General features: G+C 44.9%; 25 non-coding genes and 3 pseudogenes across 25 annotated transcripts; all 28 read left to right on the top strand.

Annotated features, from left to right (window-relative positions):
• Positions 1 to 390: 390 nt before the first annotated feature.
• LOC135042056 (U1 spliceosomal RNA) lies at positions 391 to 554 on the top strand. The gene has a single exon (XR_010235390.1). It is a non-coding gene; the product is annotated as a U1 spliceosomal RNA (small nuclear RNA).
• A 152-nt stretch (positions 555 to 706) lies between these two features.
• On the top strand, positions 707 to 869 carry LOC135042047 (U1 spliceosomal RNA). Its single transcript, XR_010235384.1, has one exon. It is a non-coding gene; the product is annotated as a U1 spliceosomal RNA (small nuclear RNA).
• A 665-nt stretch (positions 870 to 1534) lies between these two features.
• LOC135042066 (U1 spliceosomal RNA) lies at positions 1535 to 1698 on the top strand. Its single transcript, XR_010235400.1, has one exon. It is a non-coding gene; the product is annotated as a U1 spliceosomal RNA (small nuclear RNA).
• A 152-nt stretch (positions 1699 to 1850) lies between these two features.
• LOC135042095 (U1 spliceosomal RNA) lies at positions 1851 to 2013 on the top strand. The gene has a single exon (XR_010235428.1). It is a non-coding gene; the product is annotated as a U1 spliceosomal RNA (small nuclear RNA).
• A 671-nt stretch (positions 2014 to 2684) lies between these two features.
• LOC135042073 (U1 spliceosomal RNA) lies at positions 2685 to 2848 on the top strand. The gene has a single exon (XR_010235406.1). It is a non-coding gene; the product is annotated as a U1 spliceosomal RNA (small nuclear RNA).
• A 152-nt stretch (positions 2849 to 3000) lies between these two features.
• LOC135042036 (U1 spliceosomal RNA) lies at positions 3001 to 3136 on the top strand (annotated as a pseudogene).
• Positions 3137 to 3834: 698 nt separating this feature from the next.
• On the top strand, positions 3835 to 3998 carry LOC135042055 (U1 spliceosomal RNA). Its single transcript, XR_010235389.1, has one exon. It is a non-coding gene; the product is annotated as a U1 spliceosomal RNA (small nuclear RNA).
• A 152-nt stretch (positions 3999 to 4150) lies between these two features.
• On the top strand, positions 4151 to 4313 carry LOC135042043 (U1 spliceosomal RNA). The gene has a single exon (XR_010235379.1). It is a non-coding gene; the product is annotated as a U1 spliceosomal RNA (small nuclear RNA).
• A 646-nt stretch (positions 4314 to 4959) lies between these two features.
• Positions 4960 to 5123, top strand: LOC135042072 (U1 spliceosomal RNA). The gene has a single exon (XR_010235405.1). It is a non-coding gene; the product is annotated as a U1 spliceosomal RNA (small nuclear RNA).
• A 152-nt stretch (positions 5124 to 5275) lies between these two features.
• On the top strand, positions 5276 to 5411 carry LOC135042035 (U1 spliceosomal RNA; annotated as a pseudogene).
• A 698-nt stretch (positions 5412 to 6109) lies between these two features.
• LOC135042054 (U1 spliceosomal RNA) lies at positions 6110 to 6273 on the top strand. Its single transcript, XR_010235388.1, has one exon. It is a non-coding gene; the product is annotated as a U1 spliceosomal RNA (small nuclear RNA).
• Positions 6274 to 6425: 152 nt separating this feature from the next.
• On the top strand, positions 6426 to 6588 carry LOC135042042 (U1 spliceosomal RNA). Its single transcript, XR_010235378.1, has one exon. It is a non-coding gene; the product is annotated as a U1 spliceosomal RNA (small nuclear RNA).
• A 646-nt stretch (positions 6589 to 7234) lies between these two features.
• Positions 7235 to 7398, top strand: LOC135042076 (U1 spliceosomal RNA). Its single transcript, XR_010235409.1, has one exon. It is a non-coding gene; the product is annotated as a U1 spliceosomal RNA (small nuclear RNA).
• Positions 7399 to 7550: 152 nt separating this feature from the next.
• On the top strand, positions 7551 to 7713 carry LOC135042039 (U1 spliceosomal RNA). The gene has a single exon (XR_010235376.1). It is a non-coding gene; the product is annotated as a U1 spliceosomal RNA (small nuclear RNA).
• Positions 7714 to 8384: 671 nt separating this feature from the next.
• On the top strand, positions 8385 to 8548 carry LOC135042053 (U1 spliceosomal RNA). The gene has a single exon (XR_010235387.1). It is a non-coding gene; the product is annotated as a U1 spliceosomal RNA (small nuclear RNA).
• A 152-nt stretch (positions 8549 to 8700) lies between these two features.
• Positions 8701 to 8863, top strand: LOC135042085 (U1 spliceosomal RNA). The gene has a single exon (XR_010235418.1). It is a non-coding gene; the product is annotated as a U1 spliceosomal RNA (small nuclear RNA).
• A 671-nt stretch (positions 8864 to 9534) lies between these two features.
• On the top strand, positions 9535 to 9698 carry LOC135042082 (U1 spliceosomal RNA). Its single transcript, XR_010235415.1, has one exon. It is a non-coding gene; the product is annotated as a U1 spliceosomal RNA (small nuclear RNA).
• Positions 9699 to 9850: 152 nt separating this feature from the next.
• On the top strand, positions 9851 to 9992 carry LOC135042049 (U1 spliceosomal RNA; annotated as a pseudogene).
• Positions 9993 to 10684: 692 nt separating this feature from the next.
• LOC135042064 (U1 spliceosomal RNA) lies at positions 10685 to 10848 on the top strand. The gene has a single exon (XR_010235398.1). It is a non-coding gene; the product is annotated as a U1 spliceosomal RNA (small nuclear RNA).
• Positions 10849 to 11000: 152 nt separating this feature from the next.
• LOC135042031 (U1 spliceosomal RNA) lies at positions 11001 to 11163 on the top strand. Its single transcript, XR_010235371.1, has one exon. It is a non-coding gene; the product is annotated as a U1 spliceosomal RNA (small nuclear RNA).
• Positions 11164 to 11836: 673 nt separating this feature from the next.
• LOC135042080 (U1 spliceosomal RNA) lies at positions 11837 to 12000 on the top strand. The gene has a single exon (XR_010235413.1). It is a non-coding gene; the product is annotated as a U1 spliceosomal RNA (small nuclear RNA).
• Positions 12001 to 12152: 152 nt separating this feature from the next.
• On the top strand, positions 12153 to 12315 carry LOC135042033 (U1 spliceosomal RNA). Its single transcript, XR_010235373.1, has one exon. It is a non-coding gene; the product is annotated as a U1 spliceosomal RNA (small nuclear RNA).
• A 670-nt stretch (positions 12316 to 12985) lies between these two features.
• Positions 12986 to 13149, top strand: LOC135042069 (U1 spliceosomal RNA). The gene has a single exon (XR_010235402.1). It is a non-coding gene; the product is annotated as a U1 spliceosomal RNA (small nuclear RNA).
• Positions 13150 to 13301: 152 nt separating this feature from the next.
• LOC135042092 (U1 spliceosomal RNA) lies at positions 13302 to 13464 on the top strand. Its single transcript, XR_010235426.1, has one exon. It is a non-coding gene; the product is annotated as a U1 spliceosomal RNA (small nuclear RNA).
• A 671-nt stretch (positions 13465 to 14135) lies between these two features.
• Positions 14136 to 14299, top strand: LOC135042052 (U1 spliceosomal RNA). The gene has a single exon (XR_010235386.1). It is a non-coding gene; the product is annotated as a U1 spliceosomal RNA (small nuclear RNA).
• Positions 14300 to 14451: 152 nt separating this feature from the next.
• On the top strand, positions 14452 to 14614 carry LOC135042084 (U1 spliceosomal RNA). The gene has a single exon (XR_010235417.1). It is a non-coding gene; the product is annotated as a U1 spliceosomal RNA (small nuclear RNA).
• A 671-nt stretch (positions 14615 to 15285) lies between these two features.
• LOC135042071 (U1 spliceosomal RNA) lies at positions 15286 to 15449 on the top strand. Its single transcript, XR_010235404.1, has one exon. It is a non-coding gene; the product is annotated as a U1 spliceosomal RNA (small nuclear RNA).
• A 152-nt stretch (positions 15450 to 15601) lies between these two features.
• Positions 15602 to 15764, top strand: LOC135042046 (U1 spliceosomal RNA). Its single transcript, XR_010235383.1, has one exon. It is a non-coding gene; the product is annotated as a U1 spliceosomal RNA (small nuclear RNA).
• Positions 15765 to 24512: the final 8748 nt, after the last annotated feature.

Raw genomic sequence — 24512 nt, 5'->3', positions numbered from 1 at the left:
GAAGGAGGGTGGAGGTGTTTAATGCGAACTAGGGGTCATCCAAGCGCCGCAAAAGGCCGCCATTCCCTGCACGCCCCTTTTCTCTTTTCATATGCAGACGAGGGTTGAAGCCAACTTTGACCCACTGCTTGGATGACATCACCATATGCAAATCCATCTGCTGCAGGCCTTCCCCCAGGAATGCTTGCACTAGTTGTTGCATTTGGTTTGTTGTTTGGGGGTGCTTCAGTATTAGGCAGCCTTCTGCCCTCCCATGTTCATCTGAAAATATGTGTTCTCCCTGCAGTTGTTGTCCCTAGATGAGAGTTCCCTTGTGCTGCCTCAGTTGAATCTCCTTTACTTGACAGAGATGTGCCTGAGCAGCAGCCCTCCCCAGCCCTATCCCAAATCATACTTATTTTGCATAGGAGATACCATGGTCATGAAGATTGTTCTCCCAGGGTGAGGTTCATTCATTGCATTCTGGGTATGCTGACCCCTGTGATTTCCCCAAATGTGGGAAACTCGACTGCATTATTTGTGGTAGTGGGGGACTGTGTTTGTGCTTTCCTCTGGTCAGCTCTGGTAAAAGTCAGATTTCTTTGTCTCAGATCTTCCTCTAGCCTTGTTCTTCTTTCGAGAGTTCCCTTGTGCTGCCTCAGTTGGATCTCCTTCACTTGACAGGGGGGTGCCCGAGCAGCGACCCTCCCCAGCTCTAGCCCAACTCCTACTTACCTGCCAGGTGAGATACTATGATCATGAAGGTGCTTCTCCCAGGGCAAGGCTCATCCATTGCACTCTGGGTGTGCTGCCCCTGTGATTTCCCCAAATGTGGGAAACTTGACGGCATAATTTGTGTTTCCACTGGTCGGCTTTCATATAATTCAGATCTCTTTGTCTAAGGTCTCTCTCCAGCCTAGTTTGCTGTCTGTTTCCACTTCTTTTTTTTTGAGCCCCTCCCTTCTATACCCTTGTGCACTATCCTGACTTCTACTCCTGTCTGCTTACTTTGTGCCTTCCAATGCACAATGCAAACTACAGGTAGTGCTGCAGGGCCCACAACCTTTTACTTGCCTTACAGAGCAGCTCTGGAGCTGTTACAGTGCCAAGCTGCTGCAAGAAATCAGCTTGAATGCTGGGGCATTGCCAATATGAGCCCCACACCGAAGGAGGGTGGGGGTGTTTAATGCGAACTAAGGGTCATCCAAGCGCCGCAAAAGGCCGCCATGCCCTGCATACCCCTTTTCTCTTTTCATATGCAGATGAGGGTTCCAGCCAACTTTGGCCCACTGCTTGGATGACATCACTGTATGCAAATCCGTCTTCTGCAGACCTTCCCCCAGGAATGCTTGTACTAGTTGTTGCATTTGGTTTGTTGTTTGGGGGTGCTTCAGTATTAGGCAGCCTTCTGCCCTTCCATGTTCATTTGAAAATATGTGTTCTCCCTGCAGTTGTTGTCCCCAGATGAGAGTTCCCTTGTGCTGCCTCAGTTGAATCTCCTTTACTTGACAGAGATATGCCTGAGCAGCGGCCCTCCCCAGCCATATCCCAAATCATACTTATTTTGCATAGGAGATACCATGGTCATGAAGATTGTTCTCCCAGGGAGAGGTTCATTCATTGCATTCTGGGTATGCTGACCCCTGTGATTTCCCCAAATGTGGGAAACTCGACTGCATTATTTGTGGTAGTGGGGGACTGTGTTTGTGCTTTCCTCTGGTCAGCTCTGGTAAAAGTCAGATTTCTTTGTCTCAGATCTTCCTCTAGCCTTGTTCTTCTTTCGAGAGTTCCCTTGTGCTGCCTCAGTTGGATCTCCTTCACTTGACAGGGGGGTGCCCGAGCAGCGACCCTCCCCAGCTCTAGCCCAACTCCTACTTACCTGCCAGGTGAGATACTATGATCAGGAAGGTGCTTCTCCCAGGGCAAGGCTCACCCATTGCACTCTGGGTGTGCTGCTCCTGCGATTTCCCCAAATGTGGGACACTTGATTGCATAATTTGTGTTTCCTCTGGTCGGCTCTCGTATAATTCAGATCTCTTTGTCTCAGGTCTCTCTCCAGCCTAGTTTGCTGTCTGTTTCCACTTCTCTTTTCTTGAGCTGCTCCCTTCTATGCCCTTGCGCACTATCCTGACTTCTCCCGTCTGCTTACTTTGTGCCTTCCAACGCACAATGCGAACTACAGGTAGTGCTGCAGGGCCCACACCCTTTTAGTTGCCTTACAGAGCAGCTCTGGAGCTGTTACAGTGCCCAGCTGCTGCAAGAAATCAGCTGGAATGCTTCAGGGGCTGGGGCATTGCCAACATGAGCCCCACACCGAAGGAGGGTGGGGGTGTTTAATGCGAACTAAGGGTCATCCAAGCGCCGCAAAAGGCCGCCATGCCCTGCATACCCCTTTTCTCTTTTCATATGCAGATGAGGGTTCCAGCCAACTTTGGCCCACTGCTTGGATGACATCACTGTATGCAAATCCGTCTTCTGCAGACCTTCCCCCAGGAATGCTTGTACTAGTAGTTGCATTTGGTTTGTTGTTTGGGGGTGCTTCAGTATTAGGCAGCCTTCTGCCCTCCCATGTTCATCTGAAAATATGTGTTCTCCCTGCAGTTGTTGTCCCCAGATGAGAGTTCCCTTGTGCTGCCTCAGTTGAATCTCCTTTACTTGACAGAGATGTGCCTGAGCAGCGGCCCTCCCCAGCCCTATCCCAAATCATACCTATTTTGCATAGGAGATACCATGGTCATGAAGATTGTTCTCCCAGGGTGAGGTTCATTCATTGCATTCTGGGTATGCTGACCCCTGTGATTTCCCCAAATGTGGGAAACTCGACTGCATTATTTGTGGTAGAGGGGGACTGTGTTTGTGCTTTCCTCTGGTCAGCTCTGGTAAAAGTCAGATTTCTTTGTCTCAGATCTTCCTCTAGCCTTGTTCCTCTTTCGAGAGTTCCCTTGTGCTGCCTCAGTTGGATCTCCTTCACTTGACAGGGGGGTGCCCGAGCAGCGACCCTCCCCAGCTCTAGCCCAACTCCTATTTACCTGCCAGGTGAGATACTATGATCATGAAGGTGCTTCTCCCAGGGCAAGGCTCACCCATTGCACTCTGGGTGTGCTGCTCCTGCAATTTCCCCAAATGTGGGACACTTGACTGCATAATTTGTGTTTCCCCTTGTCGGCTCTCGTATAATTCAGATCTCTTTGTCTCAGGTCTCTCTCCAGCCTAGTTTGCTGTCTATTTCCACTTCTCTTTTCTTGAGCCGCTCCCTTCTATGCCCTTGCGCACTATCCTGACTTCTCCCGTCTGCTTACTTTGTGCCTTACAATGCACAATGCAAACTACAGGTAGTGCTGCAGGGCCCACACCCTTTTACTTGCCTTACAGAGCAGCTCTGGAGCTGTTACAGTGCCCAGCTGCTGCAAGAAATCAGCTTGAATGCTTCAGGGGCTGGGGCATAGCCAACATGAGCCCCACACCGAATGAGGGTGGAGGTGTTTAATGCGAACTAAGGGTCATCCAAGCGCCGCAAAAGGCCGCCATGCCCTGCACGCCCCTTTTCTCTTTTCATATGCAGACGAGGGTTGAAGCCAACTTTGACCCACTGCTTGGATGGCATTACCATATGCAAATCAATCTGCTGCAGGCCTTCCCCCAGGAATGCTTGCACTAGTTGTTGCATTTGGTTTGTTGTTTGGGGGTGCTTCAGTATTAGGCAGCCTTCTGCCCTCCCATGTTCATCTGAAAATATGTGTTCTCCCTGCAGTTGTTGTCCCCAGATGAGAGTTCCCTTGTGCTGCCTCAGTTGAATCTCCTTTACTTGACAGAGATGTGCCTGAGCAGCGGCCCTCCCCAGCCCTATCCCAAATCATACTTATTTTGCATAGGAGATACCATGGTCATGAAGATTGTTCTCCCAGGGTGAGGTTCATTCATTGCATTCTGGGTATGCTGACCCCTGTGATTTCCCCAAATGTGGGAAACTCGACTGCATTATTTGTGGTAGTGGGGGACTGTGTTTGTGCTTTCCTCTGGTCAGCTCTGGTAAAAGTCAGATTTCTTTGTCTCAGATCTTCCTCTAGCCTTGTTCTTCTTTCGAGAGTTCCCTTGTGCTGCCTCAGTTGGATCTCCTTCACTTGACAGGGGGGTGCACGAGCAGCGACCCTCCCCAGCTCTAGCCCAACTCCTATTTACCTGCCAGGTGAGATACTATGATCAGGAAGGTGCTTCTCCCAGGGCAAGGCTCATCCATTGCACTCTGGGTGTGCTGCTCCTGCGATTTCCCCAAATGTGGGACACTTGACTGCATAATTTGTGTTTCCTCTGGTCGGCTCTCATATAATTCAGATCTCTTTGTCTCAGGTCTTTCTCCAGCCTAGTTTGCTGTCTGTTTCCACTTCTCTTTTCTTAAGCCGCTCCCTTCTATGCAGTTGCGCACTATCCTGACCTCTCCCGTCTGCTTACTTTGTGCCTTCCAACGCACAATGCATACTACAGGTAGTGCTGCAGGGCCCACACCCTTTTACATGCTTTACAGAGCAACTCTGGAGCTGTTACAGTGCCCAGCTGCTGCAAGAAATCATCTTGAATGCTTCAGGGGCTGGGGCATAGCCAACATGAGCCCCACACCGAAGGAGGGGTCATCCAAGCGCCACAAAAGGACACCATGCCCTGCACATCCCTTTTTTCTTTTCATATGCAGACGAGGGTTGAAGCCAACTTTGACCCACTGCTTGGATGACATCACCATATGCAAATCAATCTGCTGCAGGCCTTCCCCCAGGAATGCTTGCACTAGTTGTTGCATTTGGTTTGTTGTTTGGGGGTGCTTCAGTATTAGGCAGCCTTCTGCCCTCCCATGTTCATCTGAAAATATGTGTTCTCCCTGCAGTTGTTGTCCCCAGATGAGAGTTCCCTTGTGCTGCCTCAGTTGAATCTTCTTTACTTGACAGAGATGTGCCTGAGCAGCGGCCCTCCCCAGCCCTATCCCAAATCATACCTATTTTGCATAGGAGATACCATGGTCATGAAGATTGTTCTCCCAGGGTGAGGTTCATTCATTGCATTCTGGGTATGCTGACCCCTGTGATTTCCCCAAATGTGGGAAACTCGACTGCATTATTTGTGGTAGAGGGGGACTGTGTTTGTGCTTTCCTCTGGTCAGCTCTGGTAAAAGTCAGATTTCTTTGTCTCAGATCTTCCTCTAGCCTTGTTCGTCTTTCGAAAGTTCCCTTGTGCTGCCTCAGTTGGATCTCCTTCACTTGACAGGGGGGTGCCCGAGCAGCGACCCTCCCCAGCTCTAGCCCAACTCCTATTTACCTGCCAGGTGAGATACTATGATCATGAAGGTGCTTCTCCCAGGGCAAGGCTCACCCATTGCACTCTGGGTGTGCTGCTCCTGCAATTTCCCCAAATGTGGGACACTTGACTGCATAATTTGTGTTTCCCCTTGTCGGCTCTCGTATAATTCAGATCTCTTTGTCTCAGGTCTCTCTCCAGCCTAGTTTGCTGTCTATTTCCACTTCTCTTTTCTTGAGCCGCTCCCTTCTATGCCCTTGCGCACTATCCTGACTTCTCCCGTCTGCTTACTTTGTGCCTTACAATGCACAATGCAAACTACAGGTAGTGCTGCAGGGCCCACACCCTTTTACTTGCCTTACAGAGCAGCTCTGGAGCTGTTACAGTGCCCAGCTGCTGCAAGAAATCAGCTTGAATGCTTCAGGGGCTGGGGCATAGCCAACATGAGCCCCACACCGAAGGAGGGTGGAGGTGTTTAATGCGAACTAAGGGTCATCCAAGCGCCGCAAAAGGCCGCCATGCCCTGCACGCTCCTTTTCTCTTTTCATATGCAGACGAGGGTTGAAGCCAACTTTGACCCACTGCTTGGATGGCATTACCATATGCAAATCAATCTGCTGCAGGCCTTCCCCCAGGAATGCTTGCACTAGTTGTTGCATTTGGTTTGTTGTTTGGGGGTGCTTCAGTATTAGGCAGCCTTCTGCCCTCCCATGTTCATCTGAAAATATGTGTTCTCCCTGCAGTTGTTGTCCCCAGATGAGAGTTCCCTTGTGCTGCCTCAGTTGAATCTCCTTTACTTGACAGAGATGTGCCTGAGCAGCGGCCCTCCCCAGCCCTATCCCAAATCATACTTATTTTGCATAGGAGATACCATGGTCATGAAGATTGTTCTCCCAGGGTGAGGTTCATTCATTGCATTCTGGGTATGCTGACCCCTGTGATTTCCCCAAATGTGGGAAACTCGACTGCATTATTTGTGGTAGTGGGGGACTGTGTTTGTGCTTTCCTCTGGTCAGCTCTGGTAAAAGTCAGATTTCTTTGTCTCAGATCTTCCTCTAGCCTTGTTCTTCTTTCGAGAGTTCCCTTGTGCTGCCTCAGTTGGATCTCCTTCACTTGACAGGGGGGTGCACGAGCAGCGACCCTCCCCAGCTCTAGCCCAACTCCTATTTACCTGCCAGGTGAGATACTATGATCAGGAAGGTGCTTCTCCCAGGGCAAGGCTCATCCATTGCACTCTGGGTGTGCTGCTCCTGCGATTTCCCCAAATGTGGGACACTTGACTGCATAATTTGTGTTTCCTCTGGTCGGCTCTCATATAATTCAGATCTCTTTGTCTCAGGTCTTTCTCCAGCCTAGTTTGCTGTCTGTTTCCACTTCTCTTTTCTTAAGCCGCTCCCTTCTATGCAGTTGCGCACTATCCTGACCTCTCCCGTCTGCTTACTTTGTGCCTTCCAACGCACAATGCATACTACAGGTAGTGCTGCAGGGCCCACACCCTTTTACATGCTTTACAGAGCAACTCTGGAGCTGTTACAGTGCCCAGCTGCTGCAAGAAATCATCTTGAATGCTTCAGGGGCTGGGGCATAGCCAACATGAGCCCCACACCGAAGGAGGGGTCATCCAAGCGCCACAAAAGGACACCATGCCCTGCACATCCCTTTTTTCTTTTCATATGCAGACGAGGGTTGAAGCCAACTTTGACCCACTGCTTGGATGACATCACCATATGCAAATCCATCTGCTGCAGGCCTTCCCCCAGGAATGCTTGCACTAGTTGTTGCATTTGGTTTGTTGTTTGGGGGTGCTTCAGTATTAGGCAGCCTTCTGCCCTCCCATGTTCATCTGAAAATATGTGTTCTCCCTGCAGTTGTTGTCCCCAGATGAGAGTTCCCTTGTGCTGCCTCAGTTGAATCTTCTTTACTTGACAGAGATGTGCCTGAGCAGCGGCCCTCCCCAGCCCTATCCCAAATCATACTTATTTTGCATAGGAGATACCATGGTCATGAAGATTGTTCTCCCAGGGTGAGGTTCATTCATTGCATTCTGGGTATGCTGACCCCTGTGATTTCCCCAAATGTGGGAAACTCGACAGCATTATTTGTGGTAGTGGGGGACTGTGTTTGTGCTTTCTTCTGGTCAACTCTGGTAAAAATCAGATTTCTTTGTCTCAGATCTTCCTCTAGCCTTGTTCCTCTTTCGAGAGTTCCCTTGTGCTGCCTCAGTTGGATCTCCTTCACTTGACAGGGGGGTACCCGAGCAGCGACCCTCCCCAGCTCTAGCCCAACTCCTACTTACCTGCCAGGTGAGATACTATGATCATGTAGGTGCTTCTCCCAGGGCAAGGCTCACCCATTGCACTCTGGGTGTGCTGCCCCTGTGATTTCCCCAAATGTGGGAAACTTGACTGCATAATTTGTGTTTACCCTGGTCGTCTCTCGTATAATTCAGATCTCTTTGTCTCAGGTCTCTCTCCAGCCTAGTTTGCTGTCTGTTTCCACTTCTCTTTTCTTGAGCCGCTCCCTTCTATGCCCTTGCGCACTATCCTGACTTCTCCCGTCTGCTTACTTTGTGCCTTCCAACACACAATGCAAACTACAGGTAGTGCTGCAGGGCCCACACCCTTTTACTTGCCTCACAGAGCAGCTCTGGAGCTGTTACAGTACCCAGCTGCTGCAAGAAATCAGCTTGAATGCTTCAGGGGCTGGGGCATTGCCAACATGAGCCCCACACCGAAGGAGGGTGGAGGTGTTTAATGCGAACTAAGGGTCACCCAAGCGCCGCAAAAGGCCGCCATGCCCTGCACGCCCCTTTTCTCTTTTCATATGCAGACGAGGGTTGAAGCCAACTTTGACCCACTGCTTGGATGGCATTACCATATGCAAATCAATCTGCTGCAGGCCTTCCCCCAGGAATGCTTGCACTAGTTGTTGCATTTGGTTTGTTGTTTGGGGGTGCTTCGGTATTAGGCAGCCTTCTGCCCTCCCATGTTCATCTGAAAATATGTGTTCTCCCTGCAGTTGTTGTCCCCAGATGAGAGTTCCCTTGTGCTGCCTCAGTTGAATCTCCTTTACTTGACAGAGATGTGCCTGAGCAGCGGCCCTCCCCAGCCCTATCCCAAATCATACTTATTTTGCATAGGAGATACCATGGTCATGAAGATTGTTCTCCCAGGGTGAGGTTCATTCATTGCATTCTGGGTATGCTGACCCCTGTGATTTCCCCAAATGTGGGAAACTCGACTGCATTATTTGTGGTAGTGGGGGACTGTGTTTGTGCTTTCCTCTGCTCAGCTCTGGTAAAAGTCAGATTTCTTTGTCTCAGATCTTCCTCAAGCCTTGTTCTTCTTTCGAGAGTTCCCTTGTGCTGCCTCAGTTGGATCTCCTTCACTTGACAGGGGGGTGCCCGAGCAGCGACCCTCCCCAGCTCTAGCCCAACTCCTACTTACCTGCCAGGTGAGATACTATGATCAGGAAGGTGCTTCTCCCAGGGCAAGGCTCACCCATTGCACTCTGGGTGTGCTGCTCCTGCGATTTCCCCAAATGTGGGAAACTTGACTGCATAATTTGTGTTTCCTCTGGTCGGCTCTCGTATAATTCAGATCTCTTTGTCTCAGGTCTTTCTCCAGCCTAGTTTGCTGTCTGTTTCCACTTCTCTTTTCTTGAGCCGCTCCCTTCTATGCCCTTGCGCACTATCCTGACCTCTCCCGTCTGCTTACTTTGTGCCTTCCAACGCACAATGCATACTACAGGTAGTGCTGCAGGGCCCACACCCTTTTACATGCTTTACAGAACAGCTCTGGAGCTGTTACAGTGCCCAGCTGCTGCAAGAAATCATCTTGAATGCTTCAGGGGCTGGGGCATAGCCAACATGAGCCCCACACCGAAGGAGGGTGGAGATGTTTAATGCGAATTAAGGGTCATCCAAGCGCCACAAAAGGACGCCATGCCCTGCACATCCCTTTTTTCTTTTCATATGCAGACGAGGGTTGAAGCCAACTTTGACCCACTGCTTGGATGACATCACCATATGCAAATCCATCTGCTGCAGGCCTTCCCCCAGGAATGCTTACACTAGTTGTTGCATTTGGTTTGTTGTTTGGGGGTGCTTCAGTATTAGGCAGCCTTCTGCCCTCCCATGTTCATCTGAAAATATGTGTTCTCCCTGCAGTTGTTGTCCCCAGATGAGAGTTCCCTTGTGCTGCCTCAGTTGAATCGCCTTTACTTGACAGAGATGTGCCTGAGCAGCGGCCCTCCCCAGCCCTATCCCAAATCATACTTATTTTGCATAGGAGATATCATGGTCATGAAGATTGTTCTCCCAGGGTGAGGTTCATTCATTGCATTCTGGGTATGAGGACCCCTGTGATTTCCCCAAATGTGGGAAACTCGACTGCATTATTTGTGGTAGTGGGGGACTGTGTTTGTGCTTTCCTCTGGTCAGCTCTGGTAAAAGTCAGATTTCTTTGTCTCAGATCTTCCTCTAGCCTTGTTCTTCTTTCGAGAGTTCCCTTGTGCTGCCTCAGTTGGATCTCCTTAACTTGACAGGGGGGTGCCCGAGCAGCGACCCTCCCCAGCTCTAGCCCAACTCCTACTTACCTGCCAGGTGAGATACTATGATCATGTAGGTGCTTCTCCCAGGGCAAGGCTCACCCATTGCACTCTGGGTGTGCTGCCCCTTTGATTTCCCGAAATGTGGGAAACTTGACTGCATAATTTGTGTTTCCCCTGGTCGGCTCTCATATAATTCAGATCTCTTTGTCTCAGGTCTCTCTCCAGCCTAGTTTGCTGTCTGTTTCCACTTCTCTTTTCTTGAGCCGCTCCCTTCTATGCCCTTGCGCACTATCCTGACTTCTCCCGTCTGCTTACTTTGTGCCTTCCAACGCACAATGCGAACTACAGGTAGTGCTGCAGGGCCCACACCCTTTTACTTGCCTTACAGAGCAGCTCTGGAGCTGTTACAGTGTCCAGCTGCTGCAAGAAATCAGCTTGAATGCTTCAGGGGCTGGGGCATAGCCAACATGAGCCCCACACCGAATGAGGGTGGAGGTGTTTAATGCGAACTAGGGGTCATCCAAGCGCCGCAAAAGGCCGCCATGCCCTGCACGCCCCTTTTCTCTTTTCATATGCAGATGAGGGTTGAAGCCAACTTTGACCCACTGCTTGGATGACATCACCATATGCAAATCCATCTGCTGCAGGCCTTCCCCCAGGAATGCTTGTACTAGTTGTTGCATTTGGTTTGTTGTTTGGGGGTGCTTCAGTATTAGGCAGCCTTCTGCCCTCCCATGTTCATCTGAAAATATGTGTTCTCCCTGCAGTTGTTGTCCCCAGATGAGAGTTCCCTTGTGCTGCCTCAGTTGAATCTCCTTTACTTGACAGAGATGTGCCTGAGCAGCGGCCCTCCCCAGCCCTATCCCAAATCATACTTATTTTGCATAGGAGATACCATGGTCATGAAGATTGTTCTCCCAGGGTGAGGTTCATTCATTGCATTCTGGGTATGCTGACCCCTGTGATTTCCCCAAATGTGGGAAACTCGACTGCATTATTTGTGGTAGAGGGGGACTGTGTTTGTGCTTTCCTCTGGTCAGCTCTGGTAAAAGTCAGATTTCTTTGTCTCAGATCTTCCTCTAGCCTTGTTCCTCTTTCAAGAGTTCCCTTGTGCTGCCTCAGTTGGATCTCCTTCACTTGACAGGGGGGTGCCCGAGCATCGACCCTCCCCAGCTCTAGCCCAACTCCTACTTACCTGCCAGGTGAGATACTATGATCATGAAGGTGCTTCTCCCAGGGCAAGGCTCACCCATTGCACTCTGGGTGTGCTACACCTGCAATTTCCCCAAATGTGGGACACTTGACTGCATAATTTGTGTTTCCCCTGGTCGGCTCTCGTATAATTCAGATCTCTTTGTCTCAGGTCTCTCTCCAGCCTAGTTTGCTGTCTGTTTCCCCTTCTCTTTTCTTGAGCCGCTCCCTTCTATGCCCTTGTGCACTATCCTGACTTCTCCCGTCTGCTTACTTTGTGCCTTCCAATGCACAATGCAAACTACAGGTAGTGCTGCAGGGCCCACACCCTTTTACTTGCCTTACAGAGCAGCTCTGGAGCTGTTACAGTGCCCAGCTGCTGCAAGAAATCAGCTTGAATGCTTCAGGGGCTGGGGCATAGCCAACATGAGCCCCACACCGAAGGAGGGTGGAGGTGTTTAATGCGAACTAGGGGTCATCCAAGCGCCGCAAAAGGCCGCCATGCCCTGCACGCCCCTTTTCTCTTTTTTGATATGCAGACGAGGGTTGAAGCCAACTTTGACCCACTGCTTGGATGGCATTACCATATGCAAATCAATCTGCTGCAGGCCTTCCCCCAGGAATGCTTGCACTAGTTGTTGCATTTGGTTTGTTGTTTGGGGGTGCTTCAGTATTAGGCAGCCTTCTGCCCTCCCATGTTCATCTGAAAATATGTGTTCTCCCTGCAGTTGTTGTCCCCAGATGAGAGTTCCCTTGTGCTGCCTCAGTTGAATCTCCTTTACTTGACAGAGATGTGCCTGAGCAGCGGCCCTCCCCAGCCCTATCCCAAATCATACTTATTTTGCATAGGAGATACCATGGTCATGAAGATTGTTCTCCCAGGGTGAGGTTCATTAATTGCATTCTGGGTATGCTGACCCCTGTGATTTCCCCAAATGTGGGAAACTCAACTGCATTATTTGAGGTAGTGGGGGACTGTGTTTGTGCTTTCCTCTGGTCAGCTCTGGTAAAAGTCAGATTTCTTTGTCTCAGATCTTCCTCTAGCCTTGTTCTTCTTTCGAGAGTTTCCTTGTGCTGCCTCAGTTGGATCTCCTTCACTTGACAGGGGGGTGCACGAGCAGCGACCCTCCCCAGCTCTAGCCCAACTCCTATTTACCTGCCAGGTGAGATACTATGATCAGGAAGGTGCTTCTCCCAGGGCAAGGCTCACCCATTGCACTTTGGGTGTGCTGCTCCTGCGATTTCCCCAAATGTGGGACACTTGACTGCATAATTTGTGTTTCCTCTGGTCGGCTCTCATATAATTCAGATCTCTTTGTCTCAGGTCTTTCTCCAGCCTAGTTTGCTGTCTGTTTCCACTTCTCTTTTCTTGAGCCGCTCCCTTCTATGCCCTTGCGCACTATCCTGACCTCTCCCGTCTGCTTACTTTGTGCCTTCCAACGCACAATGCATACTACAGGTAGTGCTGCAGGGCCCACACCCTTTTACATGCTTTACAGAGCAGCTCTGGAGCTGTTACAGTGCCCAGCTGCTGCAAGAAATCATCTTGAATGCTTCAGGGGCTGGGGCATAGCCAACATGAGCCCCACACCGAAGGAGGGTGGAGATGTTTAATGCGAATTAGGGGTCATCCAAGCGCCACAAAAGGACGCCATGCCCTGCACATCCCTTTTTTTTTTCATATGCAGACGAGGGTTGAAGCCAACTTTGACCCACTGCTTGGATGACATCACCATATGCAAATCCATCTGCTGCAGGCCTTCCCCCAGGAATGCTTGCACTAGTTGTTGCATTTGGTTTGTTGTTTGGGGGTGCTTCAGTATTAGGCAGCCTTCTGCCCTCCCATGTTCATCTGAAAATATGTGTTCTCCCTGCAGTTGTTGTCCCCAGATGAGAGTTCCCTTGTGCTGCCTCAGTTGAATCTCCTTTACTTGACAGAGATGTGCCTGAGCAGCGGCCCTCCCCAGCCCTATCCCAAATCATACTTATTTTGCATAGGAGATACCATGGTCATGAAGATTGTTCTCCCAGGGTGAGGTTCATTCATTGCATTCTGGGTATGCTGACCCCTGTGATTTCCCCAAATGTGGGAAACTCAACTGCATTATTTGTGGTAGTGGGGGACTGTGTTTGTGCTTTCTTCTGGTCAACTCTGGTAAAAATCAGATTTCTTTGTCTCAGATCTTCCTCTAGCCTTGTTCCTCTTTCGAGAGTTCCCTTGTGCTGCCTCAGTTGGATCTCCTTCACTTGACAGGGGGGTACCCGAGCAGCGACCCTTCGCAGCTCTAGCCCAACTCCTACTTACCTGCCAGGTGAGATACTATGATCATGAAGGTGCTTCTCCCAGGGCAAGGCTCACCCATTGCACTCTGGGTGTGCTGCCCCTGTGATTTCCCCAAATGTGGGAAACTTGACTGCATAATTTGTGTTTCCCCTGGTCGGCTCTCGTATAATTCAGATCTCTTTGTCTCAGGTCTCTCTCCAGCCTAGTTTGCTGTCTGTTTCCACTTCTCTTTTCTTGAGCCGCTCCCTTCTATGCCCTTGCGCACTATCCTGACTTCTCCCGTCTGCTTACTTTGTGCCTTCCAACGCACAATGCAAACTACAGGTAGTGCTGCAGGGCCCACACCCTTTTACTTGCCTCACAGAGCAGCTCTGGAGCTGTTACAGTGCCCAGCTGCTGCAAGAAATCAGCTTGAATGCTTCAGGGGCTGGGGCATTGCCAACATGAGCCCCACACCGAAGGAGGGTGGGGGTGTTTAATGCGAACTAAGGGTCACCCAAGCGCCGCAAAAGGCCGCCATGCCCTGCACGCCCCTTTTCTCTTTTCATATGCAGACGAGGGTTGAAGCCAACTTTGACCCACTGCTTGGATGGCATTACCATATGCAAATCAATATGCTGCAGGCCTTCCCCCAGGAATGCTTGCACTAGTTGTTGCCTTTGGTTTGTTGTTTGGGGGTGCTTCAGTATTAGGCAGCCTTCTGCCCTCCCATGTTCATCTGAAAATATGTGTTCTCCCTGCAGTTGTTGTCCCCAGATGAGAGTTCCCTTGTGCTGCCTCAGTTGAATCTCCTTTACTTGACAGAGATGTGCCTGAGCAGCGGCCCTCCCCAGCCCTATCCCAAATCATACTTATTTTGCATAGGAGATACCATGGTCATGAAGATTGTTCTCCCAGGGTGAGGTTCATTCATTGCATTCTGGGTATGCTGACCCCTGTGATTTCCCCAAATGTGGGAAACTCGACTGCATTATTTGTGGTAGTGGGGGACTGTGTTTGTGCTTTCCTCTGCTCAGCTCTGGTAAAAGTCAGATTTCTTTGTCTCAGATCTTCCTCTAGCCTTGTTCTTCTTTCGAGAGTTCCCTTGTGCTGCCTCAGTTGGATCTCCTTCACTTGACAGGGGGGTGCCCGAGCAGCGACCCTCCCCAGCTCTAGCCCAACTCCTACTTACCTGCCAGGTGAGATACTATGATCAGGAAGGTGCTTCTCCCAGGGCAAGGCTCACCCATTGCACTCTGGGTGTGCTGCTCCTGCGATTTCCCCAAATGTGGGAAACTTGACTGCATAATTTGTGTTTCCTCTGGTCGGCTCTCGTATAATTCAGATCTCTTTGTCTCAGGTCTTTCTCCAGCCTAGTTTGCTGTCTGTTTCCACTTCTCTTTTCTTGAGCCGCTCCCTTCTATGCCCTTGCGCACTATCTTGACTTCTCCCATCTGCTTACTTTGTGCCTTCCAACGCACAATGCGAACTACAGGTAGTGCTGCAGGGCCCACACCCTTTTACTTGCCTTACAGAGCAGCTCTGGAGCTATTACAGTGCCCAGCTGCTGCAAGTAATCAGCTTGAATGCTTCAGGGGCTGGGGCATAGCCAACATGAGCCCCACACCGAAGTAGGGTGGAGGTGTTTAATGCGAACTAGGGGTCATCCAAGCGCCGCAAAAGGCCGCCATGCCCTGCACGCCCCTTTTCTCTTTTCATATGCAGACGAGGGTTGAAGCCAACTTTGACCCACTGCTTGGATGACATCACCATATGCAAATCCATCTGCTGCAGGCCTTCCCCCAGGAATGCTTGTACTAGTTGTTGCATTTGGTTTGTTGTTTGGGGGTGCTTCAGTATTAGGCAGCCTTCTGCCCTCCCATGTTCATCTGAAAATATGTGTTCTCCCTGCAGTTGTTGTCCCCAGATGAGAGTTCCCTTGTGCTGCCTCAGTTGAATCTCCTTTACTTGACAGAGATGTGCCTGAGCAGCGGCCCTCCCCAGCCCTATCCCAAATCATACTTATTTTGTATAGGAGATACCATGGTCATGAAGATTGTTCTCCCAGGGTGAGGTTCATTCATTGCATTCTGGGTATGCTGACCCCTGTGATTTCCCCAAATGTGGGAAACTCGACTGCATTATTTGTGGTAGTGGGGGACTGTGTTTGTGCTTTCCTCTGGTCAGCTCTGGTAAAAGCCAGATTTCTTTGTCTCAGATCTTCCTCTAGCCTTGTTCTTCTTTCGAGAGTTCTCTTGTGCTGCCTCAGTTGGATCTCCTTCACTTGACAGGGGGGTGCCCGAGCAGCGACCCTCCTCAGCTCTTGCCCAACTCCTACTTACCTGCCAGGTGAGATACTATGATCAGGAAGGTGCTTCTCCCAGGGCAAGGCTCACCCATTGCACTCTGTGTGCGCTGCTCCAGCGATTTCCCCAAATGTGGGAAACTCGACTGCATAATTTGTGTTTCCCCTGGTCGGCTCTCGTATAATTCAGATCTCTTTGTCTCAGGGCTCTCTCCAGCCTAATTTGCTGTCTGTTTCCACTTCTCTTTTCTTGAGCCGCTCCCTTCTATGCCCTTGCGCACTATCCTGACTTCTCCCGTCTGCTTACTTTGTGCCTTCCAACGCACAATGCGAACTTCAGGTAGTGCTGCAGGGCCCACACCCTTTTAGTTGCCTTACAGAGCAGCTCTGGAGCTGTTACAGTGCCCAGCTGCTGCAAGAAATCAGCTTGAATGTTCTTCGTTGATTGATGGAAGAAACATCTTACAAAAACTCTCCTGATTATTGACTTTTTAAAGTTTTTCTAGGAAACGTTCTAGATGAATGCTTATTAGCGTTTGTCAGAATGTACGTTTGCAAAGTGTCTCTGTGGCGCAATCAGTTAGCGTGTTCGGTTATTATCCAAAAGGTTGGTGGTTCAATCCCCCCCAGGGACGTAATTTACCTTGTTATCAGATTTTGGTGATCTTTAAGTAGACAAGTCAAAATTTCAAACCCCCTCTTGTGGTGTAGGGTACCTGGCCTTCTCTGATGTAATCAGAGTTAGATTTGATTAAGTGATTTTATAAAAAAAAACAGCTAGGAAGCACAATTTAGCAGTGGGTTGCAGAGAAAAAGAAATATGCTGGCAAAAAAATCCAATTGAGTGATTAAACAGCTCTTCATTTTCTGGCTTTATTTTTATGCTAACAAATTTGTTCTCTGAAAAGTGTCCACAAAGCCAAGTATCTGATTAACACCTTTGTAGGGATGGTTTTTCACCTATTACTAAATTAAACTTGCTTCATTGGAAAGGCAGCAAGATGCATCCTCATTTCAATGTCTACTGAAATAATACAGGTTGACACCAGGAAACATTAACGCCACTGCATCCTTGCTGCTTTCTCATGTGGAAGTCTGTTTAATGCGAAAACAAGGTGATATCTAATTAGCACACAGGTAAGGAATTAAGAAAATCTTTATTTAAGGGTGAAGATGTTTCTCACAAAATCGTTGCCCCAATGCATCATTGAAATTCAAGCTGGAAAGATGATTTTAATATATCACTTGTACATTTTGTATTGCTCTTCTGGTGACAATGTAGTTTGTTTTTGTCAATTACCATTTTAATAATAGGGTAAAGAAAATGAAGTGGATTTTTGAAAGAAAACAATACTGTCAATATACTATTAAAACAAATTAAAATGGTAAAAGTTATTGTACTTTAAGTAAAAATAAAAGAGCCAAAATATCAATCCCAGTTTTGGATTACTTTAATTAAAAAAAAAAAAGCATACAGCAGAGGATAGTTTCAATCTGCCTACCTCTGGGTTATGAGCCCAGCATGCTTCCATTGCAGTACTCTGCTGCACATGTAAGTGCAAGAGATCCTGGAGCACTCACTCATCATGGGAAAGTACCAATGTGTTTCTTCGTTGGTTGATGGAAGAAACATCTTACAAAAACTCTCCAGATTATTGACTTTTTAAAGTTTTTCTAGGAATCGTTCTAGATGAATGCTTATTAGCCTTTGTCAGTATGTACTTTTGCAAAGTGTCTCTGTGGCGCAATTGGTTAGTGTGTAAGGCTATTAACCAAAAGGTTGGTGGTTCAATCCCACCCAGGAACGTAATTGACCTTGTGATCAGATTTTGGTGATATTTAAGTAGACATGTCAAAATTTCAAACCCCATCTTATTGTGTAGGGTACCTGGCCTTCTCTGATGTTATCAGAGTTAGATTTGATTCAGTGATTTTATAAAAAACAGCTAGGAAGCACAATTTAGCAGTGGGTTGCAGAGAAAAAAAATATGCTGGCAAAAAAATCCAATTGAGTGATTAAACAGCTCTTCATTTTCTGGTTTATTTTTATGCTAACAAATTTGTTCTCTGAAAAGTGTCCACAAAGCCAAGTCTCTGATTAACACCGTTGTAGGGATGGTTTTTCACCTATTACTAAATTAAACTTGCTTCATTGGAAAGGCAGCAAGATGCATCCTCATTTCAATGTCTACTGAAATAATACAGGTTGACACCAGGAAACATTAACGCCACTGCATCCTTGCTGCTTTCTCATGTGGAAGTCTGTTTAATGTGAAAACAAGGTGATATCTAATTAGCACACAGGTAAGGAATTAAGAAAATCTTTATTTAAGGGTGAAGATGTTTCTCACAAAATCGTTGCCCCAATGCATCATTGAAATTCAAGCTGGAAAGATGATTTTAATATATCACTTGTACATTTTGTATTGCTCTTCTGGTGACAATGTAGTTTGTTTTTGTCAATTACCATTTTAATAATAGGGTAAAGAAAATGAAGTGGATTTTTGAAAGAAAACAATACTGTCAATATACTATTAAAACAAATTAAAATGGTAAAAGTTATTGTACTTTAAGTAAAAATAAAAGAGCAAAAATATCAATCCCAGTTTTGGATTACTTTAATTAACAAAAAAAATGCATATAGCAAAGGATAGTTTCAATCTGCCTATCTCTGGGTTATGGGCCCAGCATGCTTCCATTGCAGTACTCTGCTGCACATGTAAGTGCAAGAGATCCTGAAGCACTCACTCATCATGGGAAAGTACCAATGTGTTTCTTCATTGGTTGATGGAAGAAACATCTTACAAAAACTCTCCAGATTATTGACTTTTTAAAGTTTTTCTAGGAAACGTTCTTGATGAATGCTTATTAGCCTTTGTCAGTACGTACTTTTTGCAAAGTGCCTCTGTGGTGCAATTGGTTAGTGTGTAAGGCTATTAACCAAAAGGTTGGTGGTTCAATCCCACCCAGGAACGTAATTGACCTTGTGATCAGATTTTGGTGATATTTAAGTAGACAAGTCAAAATTTCAAACCCCCTTTTATTGTGTAGGGTACCTGGCCTTCTCTGATGTAATCAGAGTTAGATTTGATTCAGTGATTTTATAAAAAACAGCTAGGAAGCACAATTTAGCAGTGGGTTGCAGAGAAAAAAAATATGCTGGCAAAAAAAATCCAATTGAGTGATTAAACAGCTCTTCATTTTCTGGCTTTATTTTTATGCTAACAAATTTGTTCTCTGAAAAGTGTCCACAAAGCCAAGTCTCTGATTAACACCTTTGTAGGGATGGTTTTTCACCTATTACTAAATTAAACTTGCTTCATTGTAAAGGCAGCAAGATGCATCCTCATTTCAATGTCTACTGAAATAATACAAGTTGACACCAGGAAACATTAACGCCACTGCATCCTTGCTGCTTTCTCATGTGGAAGTCTGTTTAATGCGAAAACAAGGTGATATCTAATTAGCACACAGGTAAGGAATTAAGAAAATCTTTATTTAAGGGTGAAGATGTTTCTCACAAAATCGTTGCCCCAATGCATCATTGAAATTCAAGCTAGAAAGATGATTTTAATATATCACTTGTACATTTTGTATTGCTCTTCTGGTGACAATGTAGTTTGTTTTTGTCAATTACCATTTTAATAATAGGGTAAAGAAAATTAAGTGGATTTTTGAAAGAAAACAATACTGTCAATATACTATTAAAACAAATTAAAATGGTAAAAGTTATTGTACTTTAAGTAAAAATAAAAGAGCCAAAATATCAATCCCAGTTTTGGATTACTTTAATTAAAAAAAAAAAAGCATACAGCAGAGGATAGTTTCAATCTGCCTACCTCTGGGTTATGAGCCCAGCATGCTTCCATTGCTGTACTCTGCTGCACATGTAAGTGCAAGAGATCCTGAAGCACTCACTCATCATTTGAAAGTACCAATGTGTTTCTTCGTTGGTTGATGGAAGAAACATCTTACAAAAACTCTCCAGATTATTGACTTTTTAAAGTTTTTCTAGGAAACGTTTTAGATGAATGCTTATTAGCCTTTGTCAGTATGCACTTTCGCAAAGTGTCTCTGTGGCGCAATCAGTTAGTGTGTACGGCTATTAACTAAAAGGTTGGTGGTTCAATCCCACCCAGGGATGTAATTGATCTTGTTATCAGATTTTGGTGATCTTTAAGTAGACAAGTCAAAATTTCAAACTCCCTCTTATGGTGTAGGGTACCTGGCCTTCTCTGATGTAATCAGAGTTAGATTTGATTCATTGATTTTATAAAAACAGCTAGGAAGCACAATTTAGCAGTGGTTTGCAGAGAAAAAAAATATGCTGGCAGAAAAATCCAATTGAGTGATTAAACAGCTCTTCATTTTCTGGCTTTATTTTTATGCTAACAAATTTGTTCTCTGAAAAGTGTCCACAAAGCCAAGTCTCTGATTAACACCTTTGTAAGGATGGTTTTTCACCTATTACTAAATTAAACTTGCTTCATTGGAAAGGCAGCAAGATGCATCCTCATTTCAATGTCTACTGAAATAATACAAGTTGACACCAGGAAACATTAACGCCACTGCATCCTTGCTGCTTTCTCATGTGGAAGTCTGTTTAATGCGAAAACAAGGTGATATCTAATTATCACACAGGTAAGGAATTAAGAAAATCTTTATTTAAGGGTGAAGATGTTTCTCACAAAATCGTTGCCCCAATGCATCATTGAAATTCAAGCTGGAAAGATGATTTTAATATATCACTTGTACATTTTGTATTGCTCTTCTGGTGACAATGTAGTTTGTTTTTGTCAATTACCATTTTAATAATAGGGTAAAAAAATTAAGTGGATTTTTGAAAGAAAACAATACTGTCAATATACTATCAAAACAAATTAAAATGGTAAAAGTTATTGTACTTTAAGTAAAAATAAAAGAGCCAAAATATCAATCCCAGTTTTGGATTACTTTAATTAACAAAAAAAATGCATATAGCAAAGGATAGTTTCAATCTGCCTACCTCTGGGTTATGGGCCCAGCATGCTTCCATTGCAGTACTCTGCTGCACATGTAAGTGCAAGAGATCCTGAAGCACTCACTCATCATGGGAAAGTACCAATGTGTTTCTTCATTGGTTGATGGAAGAAACATCTTACAAAAACTCTCCAGATTATTGACTTTTTAAAGTTTTTCTAGGAAACGTTCTTGATGAATGCTTATTAGCCTTTGTCAGTATGTACTTTTTGCAAAGTGTCTCTGTGGTGCAATTGGTTAGTGTGTAAGGCTATTAACCAAAAGGTTTGTGGTTCAATCCCACCCAGGAACGTAATTGACCTTGTGATCAGATTTTGGTGATATTTAAGTAGACAAGTCAAAATTTCAAACCCCATCTTATTGTGTAGGGTACCTGGCCTTCTCTGATGTAATCAGAGTTAGATTTGATTCAGTGATTTTATAAAAAACATCTAGGAAGCACAATTTAGCAGTGGGTTGCAGAGAAAAAAAAATATGCTGGCAAAAAAAATCCAATTGAGTGATTAAACAGCTCTTCATTTTCTGGCTTTATTTTTATGCTAACAAATTTGTTCTCTGAAAAGTGTCCACAAAGCCAAGTCTCTGATTAACACCTTTGTAGGGATGGTTTTTCACCTATTACTAAATTAAACTTGCTTCATTGGAAAGGCAGCAAGATGCATCCTCATTTCAATGTCTACTGAAATAATACAAGTTGACACCAGGAAACATTAACGCCACTGCATCCTTGCTGCTTTCTCATGTGGAAGTCTGTTTAATGCGAAAACAAGGTGATATCTAATTAGCACACAGGTAAGGAATTAAGAAAATCTTTATTTAAGGGTGAAGATGTTTCTCACAAAATCGTTGCCACAATGCATCATTGAAATCCAAGCTGGAAAGATGATTTTAATATATCACTTGTACATTTTGTATTGCTCTTCTGGTGACAATGTAGTTTGTTTTTGTCAATTACCATTTTAATAATAGGGTAAAGAAAATTAAGTGGATTTTTGAAAGAAAACAATACTGTCAATATACTATTAAACAAATTAAAATGGTAAAAGTTATTGTACTTTAAGTAAAAATAAAAGAGCCAAAATATCAATCCCAGTTTTGGATTACTTTAATTAAAAAAAAAAAGCATACAGCAGAGGATAGTTTCAATCTGCCTGCCTCTGGGTTATGAGCCCAGCATGCTTCCATTGCTGTACTCTGCTGCACATGTAAGTGCAAGAGATCCTGAAGCACTCACTCATCATGGGAAAGTACCAATGTGTTTCTTCGTTGGTTGATGGAAGAAACATCTTACAAAAACTCTCCAGATTATTGACTTTTTAAAGTTTTTCTAGGAAACGTTTTAGATGAATGTTTATTAGCCTTTGTCAGTATGCATTTTCGCAAAGTGTCTCTGTGGCGCAATCAGTTAGTGTGTACGGCTATTAACTAAGAGGTTGGTGGTTCAATCCCACCCAGGGATGTAATTGATCTTGTTATCAGATTTTAGTGATCTTTAAGTAGACAAGTCAAAATTTCAAACCCCCTCTTATGGTGTAGGGTACCTGGCCTTCTCTGATGTAATCAGAGTTAGATTTGATTCAGTGATTTTATAAAAAACAGCTAGGAAGCACAATTTAGCAGTTGGTTGCAGAGAAAAAAAATATGCTGGCAAAAAAAATCCAATTGAGTGATTAAACAGCTCTTCATTTTCTGGCTTTATTTTTATGCTAACAAATTTGTTCTCTGAAAAGTGTCCACAAAGCCAAGTCTCTGATTAACACCTTTGTAGGGATGGTTTTTCACCTATTACTAAATTAAACTTGCTTCATTGGAAAGGCAGCAAGATGCATCCTCATTTCAATGTCTACTGAAATAATACAAGTTGACACCAGGAAACATTAACGCCACTGCATCCTTGCTGCTTTCTCATGTGGAAGTCTGTTTAATGCGAAAACAAGGTGATATCTAATTAGCACACAGGTAAGGAATTAAGAAAATCTTTATTTAAGGGTGAAGATGTTTCTCACAAAATCGTTGCCCCAATGCATCATTGAAATTCAAGCTGGAAAGATGATTTTAATATATCACTTGTACATTTTGTATTGCTCTTCTGGTGACAATGTAGTTTTTTTTGTCAATTACCATTTTAATAATAGGGTAAAGAAAATTAAGTGGATTTTTGAAAGAAAACTATACTGTCAATATACTATTAAAACAAATTAAAATGGTAAAAGTTATTGTACTTTAAGTAAAAATAAAAGAGCAAAAATATCAATCCCAGTTTTGATTACTTAAATTAACAAAAAAAAAATGCATATAGCAAAGGATAGTTTCAATCTGCCTACCTCTGGGTTATGGGTCCAGCATGCTTCCATTGCAGTACTCTGCTGCACATGTAAGTGCAAGAGATCCTGAAGCACTCACTCATCATGGGAAAGTACCAATGTGTTTATTCGTTGGTTGATAGAAGAAACATCTTACAAAAACTCTCCAGATTATTGATTTTTAATGTTTTTCTAGGAAACGTTCTAGATGTATGCTTATTAGCCTTTGTCAGTATGTACTTTTTGCAAAGTGTCTCTGTGGCGCAATCGGTTAGTGTGTTCGGCTATTAACCAAAAGGTTGGTGGTTCAATCCCACCCAGGGACGTAATTGACCTTGTGATCAGATTTTGGTGATATTTAAGTAGACAAGTCAAAATTTCAAACCTCCTCTTATTGTGTAGGGTACCTGGCCTTCTCTGATGTAATCAGAGTTAGATTTGATTCAGTGATTTTATAAAAAACTGCTAGGAAGCACAATTTAGCAGTGGGTTGCAGAGAAAAAAAATATGCTGGCAGAAAAATCCAATTGAGTGATTAAACAGCTCTTCATTTTCTGGCTTTATTTTTATGCTAACAAATTTGTTCTCTGAAAAGTGTCCACAAAGCCAAGTCTCTGATTAACACCTTTGTAGGGATGGTTTTTCACCTATTACTAAATTAAACTTGCTTCATTGGAAAGGCAGCAAGATGCATCCTCATTTCAATGTCTACTGAAATAATACAGGTTGACACCAGGAAACATTAACGCCACTGCATCCTTGCTGCTTTCTCATGTGGAAGTCTGTTTAATGTGAAAACAAGGTGATATCTAATTAGCACACAGGTAAGGAATTAAGAAAATCTTTATTTAAGGGTGAAGATGTTTCTCACAAAATCGTTGCCCCAATGCATCATTGAAATTCAAGCTGGAAAGATGATTTTAATATATCACTTGTACATTTTGTATTGCTCTTCTGGTGACAATGTAGTTTGTTTTTGTCAATTACAATTTTAATAATAGGGTAAAGAAAATTAAGTGGATTTTTGAAAGAAAACAATACTGTCAATATACTATCAAAACAAATTAAAATGGTAAAAGTTATTGTACTTTAAGTAAAAATAAAAGAGCCAAAATATCAATCCCAGTTTTGGATTACTTTAATTAACAAAAAAAATGCATATAGCAAAGGATAGTTTCAATCTGCCTACCTCTGGGTTATGGGCCCAGCATGCTTCCATTGCAGTACTCTGCTGCACATGTAAGTGCAAGAGATCCTGAAGCACTCACTCATCATGGGAAAGTACCAATGTGTTTCTTCGTTGGTTGATGGAAGAAACATCTTACAAAAACTCTCCAGATTATTGACTTTTTAAAGTTTTTCTAGGAAACGTTTTAGATGAATGCTTATTAGCCTTTGTCAGTATGCACTTTCGCAAAGTGTCTCTGTGGCGCAATCAGTTAGTGTGTACGGCTATTAACTAAAAGGTTGGTGGTTCAATCCCACCCAGGGATGTAATTGATCTTGTTATCAGATTTTGGTGATCTTTAAGTAGACAAGTCAAAATTTCAAACCCCCTCTTATGGTGTAGGGTACCTGGCCTTCTCTGATGTAATCAGAGTTAGATTTGATTCATTGA

This window comes from Pseudophryne corroboree, unplaced genomic scaffold, assembly GCF_028390025.1.
Source record: "Pseudophryne corroboree isolate aPseCor3 unplaced genomic scaffold, aPseCor3.hap2 scaffold_814, whole genome shotgun sequence".
Lineage (NCBI taxonomy): Eukaryota > Metazoa > Chordata > Amphibia > Anura > Myobatrachidae > Pseudophryne > Pseudophryne corroboree.
Note: the sequence above shows the minus strand (reverse complement) of the source record. Positions and strands in the feature narration are given on the sequence as shown.